Source organism: Marmota flaviventris, chromosome 13 (assembly GCF_047511675.1).
Source record: "Marmota flaviventris isolate mMarFla1 chromosome 13, mMarFla1.hap1, whole genome shotgun sequence".
Classification (NCBI taxonomy): Eukaryota; Metazoa; Chordata; class Mammalia; order Rodentia; family Sciuridae; genus Marmota; species Marmota flaviventris.
The window spans coordinates 23677608-23689350 of record NC_092510.1 but is presented as its reverse complement, the minus strand read 5'-3'; the positions used below and the strand labels follow the sequence as shown (position 1 = coordinate 23689350).

At 37.2% G+C, this 11743-nt stretch overlaps 1 pseudogene; it reads left to right on the top strand.

Moving 5' to 3' along the window:
- The first annotated feature begins 3076 nt into the window (after nt 1-3076).
- LOC114105018 (serine/threonine-protein phosphatase 2A 55 kDa regulatory subunit B beta isoform pseudogene) lies at nt 3077-4480 on the top strand (annotated as a pseudogene).
- The last annotated feature ends 7263 nt before the right edge of the window (nt 4481-11743 follow it).

The following is an 11743-nucleotide window of genomic DNA, read 5'->3' as shown; positions in this document are numbered from 1 at the left end:
ATCTTAAAGATGTTTTGATTTGCATTTCTTTTTTTGCTAGAGATAATGAACATTTTTTTTCATATGTTTGTTGATTGATTGTATTTCTTCTTCTGTGAAGTGTCTGTTCAGTTCCTTGGCCCATTTATTGATTGGGTTATTTATTTATTTATTTATTTATTTATTTATTTATTTATTTATTTTGGTATTAAGTTTTTGAGTTCTTCATATATTCTGGAGATTTGTGCTCTATCTCAGGTGCAAATGGTAAGGATTTTTTCCCATTCTACAGGTACTCTCATCGCATTATTGATTGTTTCCTTTGCTGAAAAGAAGCTTTTTAGTTTAAATCCATCCCATTTATTGATTCTTGATTTTAATTCTTGCACTTTAGGAGTCTTGGTAAGGAAATCCGTGCCTAATCAGACATGATGGAGATTTGGGCCTACTTTTTCTTCTGTTAGGTACAGGGTCTCTGGTCTAATTCCTAGGTCCTTGACCCACTTTGAGTTGAGTTTTGTGCATGGTGAGAGATAGGGGGTTATTTTCATTTTGCTGCATATGGATTTCCAGTTTTCCCAGCACCATTTGTTGAAGAGGCTATCTTTTCTCCAATATATGTTTTTGGTGCCTTTGTCTAATATGAGGTAATTGTATTTATGTGGGTTTGTCTCTGTGTCCTCTATTCTGTACCATTGGTCTACATGTCTCTTTTGGTGCCAATATCATGCTGTTCTTGTTACTATTGCTCTGTAACATAGTTTAAGGTCTGGTATTGTAATGCCTCCTGCTTCACTCTTCTTGCTAAGGATTGCTTGGCTATTCTGGTTCTCTTATTTTTCCAAATAAATTTCATGATTGTTTTTTCAAGTTCTATGAAAAATGTCATTGGAATTTTAATAGGAATTGCATTAAATCTGTATAGCAGTTTTGGTAGTACGACTATTTTACCATATTAATTCTGCCTATCCAAAATCATGGGAGACCTTTCCATCTTCTAAGGTCTTCTTCAATTTCTCTCTTTAGTTTTCTGTAGTTTTTATTGTAGAGGTCTTTCAGCTTTTTTGTTAGATTGATTCCCAAGTACTTATTTTTCGAAGCTATTGTTAATGGGGTGGTTTTCCTGATTTATCTTTCAGTGGATTCATCACTGATGCATAGAAATGTGTTTGATTTATGAGTATTGGTTTTATATCCTGATACTTTGCTGAATTCATTTATTAGTTCTAGAATTTTCTGGTGAAATTTTTTGCATCTTCTAAATAGCATATCCTGTCATCTGTAAAAAGTGATAGTTTGACTTCTTTTCCTATTTGTGTCCCTTTAATTTCTTTCATCTGTCTGATTGCTAGAGTTTTAAGGACTCTATTGAATAGAAGTGGTGAAAGAGTGCATCTCTGTCTTGTTTCAGTTTTTAGAGGGAATGCTTTCAGTTTTTCTCCATTTAGAATGATGTTGGCCTTGGGCTTACCATAGATAGCTATTACACTATTGAAGTATGTTCCAATTATCCCTAGTTTTTCTAGTGTTTTGAACATGAAGAGGTTCTGTATTTTGTCAAATGCTTTCTCTGCATCTATTGCAATGATAATATGATTCTTTTCTTTAACTCTATTGATGTGATGAATTATATTTATTAGTTTCTGTATGTTGAACCAAACTTACATCCCTGGGATAAACCCCACTTGATCGTGGTGCACTATCTTTTTAATATGTTTTTGTATGTGATTTGCCAGAATTTTATTGAGAATTTTTGCGTCTATGTCCATCAGGGATAAAGGTCTGAAATTTTCTTTCCTTGATGTGTCTTTGTCTGATTTTGGTATCAAGGTGATACTAGTTTCACAGAATGAGTTTGGAAGGGTTTCCTCCTTTTCTATTTCATGGAATTACTTGAGGAATATTGGTGTTAATTCTTCTTTGAAGGTCTTGTAGAACTTTGCTGAGAATCCATCTGGTCCTGGAATTTTCTTGATTGGTAGGATTTTGATAGTGTCTTCCATTTCATTGCTTGAAATTGATCTGTTCAAATTGTGTATGTCCTCCTGATTCAGTTTGGGTAGATCTTATGTCTCTAGAAATTTGTGGATGTCTTTGAGATTTTCTATTTTATTTAAATATAAATTTTCAAAATAGTTTCTAATTATCTTTTGTATTTCAGTAGTGTCTATCGAGATATTTCCATTTTCATCATGAATTTTAGTAATTTGAGTTTTCTCTCTTTCTCTTTGTTAGTATAGTTAAGGGTTTATCAATTTTTTTTTATTTTTTCAAAGAACCAGTTAAAGTATAATAATTAGATTGCATGTACCTGGAGGGAAATATCCGAAATATTTTCAGTAATGCTATGGTTTGAATATTTATGTCCCCCAAAATTCGTTTATTAAGACCAATGTAATAGTATGAAGAAGTGGAACCTTTGAGAGATGCTTAGATTCAGGACAGTGAAATCCTCATGAATGGGACTAGTTCTCTTATAGAAGAAACCAAGAGGCTCCAGAGAGGAGCCTCACTCCTTCCACCTCAGGAGGACACAGTGGGCAGGCACCAGCAGTGAACTTCCCAGCCTCTAGAACTGTAACAAATTTTGGTTGTTTATATGTTATCCGGTTTATGATATTTTATTATAGGAGCCTAAATGGACAAAGACAAATAATCACATTGTTAAGCAATAACATTAACATTAATATTGTGAAAACAGTATTTATAAGATAAAACTGTGAAATAACCATTTTAATGTCATTAGAATACAAGATTTTCAGCAAAGAGAAACAGTATGTTTTTAATTTTTAAATTAAGAAAACTTTGTAAATCAAAACATCAATTAGAATTACCTGCATCAACTTATGATGCATTTTCTCATTTAAAAATGCACAAATATATTTCCTACCTCTGTCCAGTGAAAAAAGCTTAAAAATAATCACCATTACAGTAGCTAGGAGCATTCTTCTTAACATTTAGATTTTGGTCTCTGAATACTTTGTTCACCAAAAAGAACAAAGTATTTGTTCGTGGCTCATTCTAGGTCAATGGCATGAAATATATCAAATGAGCCTGGAATATTAACTAGAGAGGAAGGAAACAATCAGAGACTATCATGATTGTCAAAAGGTGTGGGAGGCAACTTGAAAAACATTCCTCTGCTAGAAGTGGAGCAATTTGATTATCAATTAATATTAATTATAACTGCATTGAATTAAAACACATTATATTTATATCACTTTAGATTGTCATGATGCTAAAATAAGTACTCATAGTGTTAGGGAACTAATTCAACATTCTGAAAACTGGTAATCATAAAGAAAGCATCAAAGGTTGATTTTTCAGTTTCCGAGGAATCAAAAGAGAATCCAGGAGAGAGAATAGTGACACAACGATGAAGCATAAACTACCCAAGTGAAGGCAACTAGGGAAATAAAGTTGATGTCTCCACAGTAGAATTCAAACACCAGGAGACCTACTGCCAACAGGGAACAAGGAAGGCTGAGTTATAATATTTCATTGGAGGCAGAGAGTAACCATCAGGTTCATCATAGGGGTGAATACAACATTTATAGCACATTCCAGAGCCATGAACACAAGTTTAATCAAACCTGAAGAGCCTGGAAATAGAAGGGGGGAAAAATCAATAAAATGTCTTCCTAAGCAGAATGCAACATACTTTCTTCTGTCTACTACTGACAAAGCTGTGCAGCTGTGGGAAGTCAGAGAGCATAATCAGGGCCAGAAGGGAAAGATCTAAAAGATGAGGAGGGCCAGCTCCAGCATCCTGCCACCACCACCACCACCCTGTAGATGCCTATCCTCAGACCCATGGACCACTTGCCAATGTACCCCCTTACACATCAACAACATAGCAGTCAACAGTGACTGAAACTTATGGGTCTGCTGATGACCTGAGGATTGACACATGGAACTCTGAAAGCACCTGTCACAATTTTAACATTGTGGACTTCCATCTGGCCAACATGGAAGCACCTATGGAAGAGATCACAGTGACCAAGGTCTACCCCCATTGCTGCAGCATCTTCACATTTCGGCAGTATCAGCAAAGACACAGTTAGGTCATGTGACCTATGGGCATCATCTCTGTGGGAGAGGCACATCAAGTTTTTTGAAGAGCCAGAGGATCCAAGGAATGGGTTACTTCTCTGAAATTATCTGTCAAATTTTGGATTTGAAGTTCAGCCACAGAAGGAGATATATCCCAACAATTAAAATCTGGGACCTAACATGGAGAAACCCTATACTGAGACTTACCAGGTTCTCAAACACCTCCAAAGCAATCTGGTAGTCCCTCTATGAAAATGACTGCATTTTTGATGAATTTGAATGTGTATGGCAAGGGTCAGACAGTGGCATCATGATGGGCTCCTACAGTAACTTCTTCAGGATGCCTGACCAAAACACCAGTTGTGATGTGACCCTTGAGGTCCTGATGGAAACAGCAAACTCTAGTCTATCCTTGAATCCCAAACAGTGTTCTGGAGGTGGGTATTAGTTAGCTTTTCCTCCTATGACAAAATACCTAAAATAATTAACTTAAAGGAGGAAAGATTTATTTTGGCTGGTGGTTTCAGAGGTTTCGGGTCACTTTCGGGTCACTGCATTGTTTGGGGGCCTATGGTGAGACAGAACATTATGGTAGGAATGTGGTGGAGCAAAATTGTCACTTCATGACACCCAAGAAGCAAAGAGAAAAAGGAAGGGGCTGAGGTCCCAATATCTCCTTCAAGAGCTTACCCGCAATGACCTAATTTCCTCCACTAGGCCCCACCTTCTGAAGTGCCCATCACCTCCAAGAGCAGCATAAGTTGGAAATGAAGCCTTTAGAACAGGGGCCTTTGGGGACATTTAAGATCAAACTACAACAGGAAGCAAGTAGAGAAAAGATGAGATCAGTGTCAAAAGGTCTTTCAGGCAGCTTGGCATTGGTCAGAAAATATTACAAATTATATATATATATATATATTTTTTTTCTCCCCAGTACAAGTTTAAGTATGACAAATTATTAGTCAATCTCACCTACTGAATACCAGTCAAACAAGTTTTTAAATGTTTATTTGGATTTTTATTAGATGCACTGACTTTAATTTCCCTGGGTAAAACATTTGGAACAGAATTAAAAAGAATCCACCTTCCCATCTCCCCAGTTCTAAGAAACTTCTGTCAAGCCAAATAGATTTGGCTCACTTCTCCTTAGAGTTGAGAGCTTCCAGCTAACAGAAAATCTTCCATCGTTGACTTGAATTTCTGATGCTTTTTTTTGCCCAGTTTTCTCTGGTGGATTCAGTGTGTTGTTTCTAAGTGTCTGATGTGATAAAATGAGGCGGTCTGTAGTACTTAAGCAGAAAAGAGAATGCTTTTTTTAATTTATGCAATTCTGTTTGATTGAAAGATCAACTAAAAGTATACTGCTTACTCTTCAAAAAGAAAAAGGAAAACATGAAACATTTATCTTTTTCCTATACTACTTGCACTTGAGAATAACCAAGTAGTTTATGAAGGAAAGTATTCCTTTATAGAAACATTCCAGGTTATAAATTTGGAAGGAATTATTAAGTCATAGTATCATCATTTTGCAAGTCCTAATAAAATAATGAATTTAGAAAATTATCACTACTGGCTCCTAATACCACCAAAAGAGGGAGAACCAAATATATATCTCCTACCGGAAATAGATACAACATCTATGGTTCTAACTTTAAGTTTCTAATAGATAATGCAAAATCAAGAATGTGATATACGGGGCTGGGGTATGGCTGTGGTAGAGTGCTTAACTAGCACATGGAATATACTGGGTTTGATCCTCAGCACCACATAAAACTAAATAAATAAAATAAAATGTATCGTCAAAAATCCTCAATAAAATTCTGGCGAATCGGATACAAAAACATATCAAAAAAATTGTACACCATGATCAAGTAGGATTCATCCCTGGGATGCAAGGCTGGTTCAATATACGGAAATCAATAAATGTTATTCACCACATCAATAGACTTAAAAATAAGAACCATATGATCATCTCGATAGATGCGGAAAAAGCATTCGACAAAGTACAGCATCCCTTTATGTTCAAAGCTCTAGAAAAACTAGGGATAACAGGAACATACCTCAATATTGTAAAAGCAATCTATGCTAAGCCTCAGGCTAGCATCATTCTGAATGGAGAAAAACTGAAGGCATTCCCTCTAAAATCTGGAACAAGACAGGGATGCCCTCTCTCTCCACTTCTGTTCAACATAGTTCTCGAAACATTGGCCAGAGCAATTAGACAGACGAAAGAAATTAAAGGCATAAAAATAGGAAAAGAAGAACTTAAATTATCACTATTTGCAGATGATATGATTCTATACCTAGCAGACCCAAAAGGCTCTACAAAGAAACTATTAGAGCTAATAAATGAATTCAGCAAAGTGGCAGGATATAAAATCAACACACATAAATCAAAGGCATTCCTGTATATCAGCGACAAATCCTCTGAAATGGAAATGAGGACAACCACTCCATTCAAAATATCTTCAAAAAAAATAAAATACTTGGGAATCAACCTAACAAAAGAGGTGAAAGACTTATACAATGAAAACTACAGAACCCTAAAGAGAGAAATAGAAGAAGATCTTAGAAGATGGAAAAATATACCCTGTTCATGGATAGGCAGAACTAACATCATCAAAATGGCGATATTACCAAAAGTTCTCTATAGGTTTAATGCAATGCCAATCAAAATCCCAACGGCATTTCTTGTAGAAATAGAGAAAGCAATCATGAAATTCATATGGAAAAATAAAAGACCCAGAATAGCAAAAACAATGCTAAGCAGGAAGTGTGAATCAGGCGGTATAGCGATACCAGACTTCAAACTATACTACAGAGCAATAGTAACAAAAACAGCATGGTACTGGTACCAAAACAGACGGGTGGACCAATGGTACAGAATAGAGGACACAGAAACCAATCCACAAAACTACAACTTTCTTATATTTGATAAAGGGGCTAAAAACATGCAATGGAGGAAGGATAGCATCTTCAACAAATGGTGCTGGGAAAACTGGAAATCCATATGCAACAAAATGAAACTGAATCCCTTTCTCTCGCCATGCACAAAAGTGAATTCAAAATGGATCAAGGAGCTTGATATCAAATCAGAGACGCGCCGTCTGATAGAAGAAAAAGTTGGCTACGATCTACAGTCGGTGGGGTCGGGCTCCAAATTCCTCAATAGGACACCCATAGCACAAAAGTTAATAACTAGAATCAACAAATGGGACTTAATCAAACTAAAAAGTTTTTTCTCAGCAAAAGAAACAATAAGAGAGGTAAATAGGGAGCCTACACCCTGGGAACAAATCTTTACTCCTCACACTTCAGATAGAGCCCTAATATCCAGAGTATACAAAGAACTCAAAAAATTAGACAATAAGAGAACAAACAACCCAATCAACAAATGGGCCAAGGACCTGAACAGACACTTCTCAGAGGAGGACATACAGTCAATCAACAAGTACATGAAAAAATGCTCAACATCTCTAGCTGTCAGAGAAATGCAAATCAAAACCACCCTAAGATACCATCTCACTCCAGTAAGATTGGCAGCCATTAAGAAGTCAAACAACAACAAGTGCTGGCGAGGATGTGGGGAAAAGGGTACACTTGTACATTGCTGGTGGGACTGCAGATCGGTGCAGCCAATTTGGAAAGCAGTATGGAGATTTCTTGGAAAGTTGGGAATGGAGCCACCATTTGACCCAGCTATTCCCCTTCTTGGTCTATTCCCTAAAGACCTAAAAAGGGCATGCTACAGGGACACTGCTACATCGATGTTCATAGCAGCACAGTTCACAATAGCAAGACTGTGGAACCAACCTAGATGCCCTTCAATAGATGAATGGATAAAAAAAATGTGGCATTTATACACAATGGAGTATTACTCTGCATTAAAAAATGACAAAATCATAGAATTTACAGGGAAATGGATGGCATTAGAGCAGATTATGCTAAGTGAAGCTAGCCAATCCCTAAAAAACAAATGCCAAATGTCTTCTTTGATATAAGGAGAGTAACTAAGAACAGAGTAGGGACGAAGAGCAGGAGAAGAAGATTAACATTTAACAGGGATGAGAGGTGAGAGGGAAAGGGAGAGAGAAGGGAAATTGCATGGTAATGGAAGGAGACCCTCAGGGTTATACAGTGGAGGAGGTAGAGAGAGAGGAGGGGAGGGGAGGGGAGAGGTGGGGAGGGGGGAGGGTGGAGGACGGGAAAGGCAGCGAAGCACAACAGACACTAGTATGGCAATTTGTAAATCAATGGATGTGTAACTGATGTGATTCTGCAATCTGGGTATGGGGTGAAGGTGGGAGTTCATAACCCACTTGAATCAAAGTGTGGAATATGATATGTCAAGAAATTTGTAATGTTTTGAACAACCCACAATAAAAAATTAAAATAAAAAAAATAAATAAATAAATAAAATATAATGTATCGTGTCCATCTACAACTAAAAAAATACGTTTTTTTAAAAAAAGAATGTGACATACACTACAAAACAAATCAGTCAAGTTTTCCAACAAATAAATTGCAAATGAAAAGACCTTAAAGGGAGGAGAAATACATATAAATTACAAGAGAATAAAGAAATGTATCAACCAACAGTAATCTACAAAACTTATTGGAATTTTGACTTGAACAATTGTTTAAAAAGGCTTTTTGGACAGGTTGGGAAATTTGATTGATCTCCAGCTAACTATTTGATAATATTTAGGAATTATTAGTAATCTTCTGGGTATAATAATGATGATGTGATTATATTGTCTTAAGAGAGTCCTTACTTTTTAGAGATCTGTATTAAAATATTATGAATAGGATGATTCAGTGTCATATATTTGCTTCAAAATGATCTATCTATTGGTAGTGGCAGGGAGTTTGATGGAACAAGATTTGCCATGAGTTGAAAATAGTTTGATAGGCAATAGGAATATGAGGGTATTTTTTTTTTGTATTATTGTCCCCCTAGTGTGTAAAGATAATAAAGAGCTTAAAATTTCAGAACATCTGTATCCCCAAATTATCTACCTGTGATTTAAAAGTATCTTAACTCTCTGAGTAAACTTCAAGGCTGGGAACAAAATGGAACAATCTTACAGCTGAATTGAGAAATTGCTGAGCCAGGGAACAAGCTGGCCAAGTTAACCTTGACGCTGCCAGGCAGATCATGGAACTTAAAACTCAGTCCAGGTCTTTTCCAGAGTGAGTTTCAACGTTCATTTTCTTACCATCCTAGGAGAGCAATATACCGCCTTTGCCTATTTCTGCTTTCTACCTTTCAAAACAGGTATCTCATTATCTCGTGAAATTTCATAACCAAGAGCTGGCAGGGATAAGGAATCCGGGAGGGATGTTATTTTAAAGGATCTTGGCAGAATTTCTTCTAGGGACAGAATTATCTTTTGTTAAACAAAATGTCTTGATTTGGGTAGAACAATGGTGGTCATCTAGAAGATGAGAGTAGAAGAAAGAAAAACCAATGCATTTTTTTATATTTTAGAAAAATTAGTACATTTTGAACACACACAGAGAGCTAAGGGGTGAGTGGCCTCTGAAGAAAGGGGAGAAGACATAAGGAAGTGTGGAGAGTAAAGGGACCAAGCCCACAGGAGAAAGTCTTTCCAGAAAAGAAAGACTATCCATAAAGAAATGTTCAGTGCTGGGTATAGCTATGGGACTACTTAGAACAAAAAGGTCTAAAACTCAGTTCTGAAGTAACTGCTGCACTGTAAGGTGATATGACCCCCATCGCTCCGTCCTTGCCAGAACATCAGTAAAAGCAACTGTCCACACTGCCAAATGTGAGTGGTTCTTGGAGAAGAACCAAAAGCAAGTCAAAGCTGCTATTCATGTTGAGTTCACATGGGCAGAAGAAGAGATAGCTGCAGAAGAGTGTGTGTTCAGTAGAAGCAGAAAACCAAAGCAACATGTGACTGGACACCCTCAGATACAGGTGGAGAGGGTAGGGGAAAAACGTAGGGGAAAAGGTTTGAACCAGTTCATTTCTTTATTAAAGGAAACTATAAATATGTAACAAAGGCTGGAAGATTGGGGGAAATCTAAGAGGCTGACACTTGGAGGATAATTAGAAGGCAACTTACCCCACCACATTCTGCAATCCTGTGCTGTTAATTCTAGAGAAGACCCCAGAGATCACTGAAAATTTCAGTTTCGACTCTGTTCTAAAGCCCCTGGCTTTAGAGACATCTCCAGGGGTTCCCAAGGGGTGAATGCAATTGGACAGGTCTTAGTCCATTTTGGTTGCCACAACAAATTACCTTAGCTAGTGGCTTGTGAATAACCAAACTTTACATCTCATAGTTCTGGAGGTTGGAAAGTCCAGAGCAATGTGGCAAAAAAATTTCTGTGTCTGGTGAGGGAGTGCTTCCTGATTTATTGATGTGAATCATGTGTCTTCATATGGAAGAGGCCAGGGCAGCTCTCTGAGGCCTCTTTCATAAGGGCACTGATCTCATTCATGAGAGTCTTGCCCTCCTGACCTAATCACCTCCCAAAGACCTACCTCCTAATACCACCACTTTGGTGGTTAGGTTTCACCATATAAATTTTGGTAGCACACAAACATTCAGACTGCAGCAGCTCCCAATCTAATCCTTTCTTTATCCAGAAGAGTTTAGTCTATCTTATGTATTAGGATTCCATATCAGATCTTATTTTCTGAAAAGATTTTTGCTGTTAAAAAAAAGAAGAAGAAGAAGAAGAAGAGAGCAATGATATCCTCTAACCCCCTCATGTTCCAGAAAGAGAGATTGTTGAAAAGAGCTAAGTAACTTGCCCATAACCACATAGCAGAGCAGATATTAAACCCAGGTCTCCTGATGCCCAGTCCATTCCTTCCCCCTTCTCATATGAAAGACTAACCAAACATGCCAATAGGAAAAAATGGATGTACCCTCAGGGCTAGCTTGGTGTCCGCAGTAATGTGGGTTCTTGGCATCAAGTGTAAGTCACTGCAGGTCAGAAGCCAAGAGTCTACTCAGTGGCATAAACCAGATGGTGGACAAAGGCTTCCAGGCCAGAGAAGATCAGCCCTCTCTCTACCTGATAAAAATAACCACTTTGATTCAGTTTCAAGGTCCTACAGAAGGCCTAATGCTAAAGGAAAAGTCTCCAAATTTTCCTTTATCTACCTGACAAAGGCTCCAAAGATGTCTTATCCTTTGTTCATGAGACAGCCTTGTGTTTCGTCAACCATCATCTCTCCACTAAATGCCATCTTCAAAGCCAAAACTTAAGTGTGATAAAAGTTTCAGGCTGGAAAGAGGACCAGGTTGAGAGTCAAAAGACCTGGGTCAACAACACAATTCTGTCAATTAGCTATGTGACCAGAAGTTGCTTAACTCTACGTGGTTAAGTATCTTCATCTGTAAAACACTATAGTAATATTTACCGCATAGGGTTATTGCAAGAGGAGCAAATGAACTTAAAATATCCCAATACATGTTAGTCACTTGGTAAATATTGGTTGAATTCTTTTTTTCATATTTAATTCGATCTCACAATACAGTCCTACAGGATTTGCTTGGAATGGGTACTCAGCTAAAGCAAGAGCAGCTACAGCCAGGAAGGTCTGTGACTGAATTCTGGACATTTCCTAGGATACTGATGTGTCCACACTAAAGGCAAATACATTTATGCTTTTTTAAATGTTTGCCAATACCCTCCAGAACATATCATCTAGAAAAAAAAAAAAAGGCAG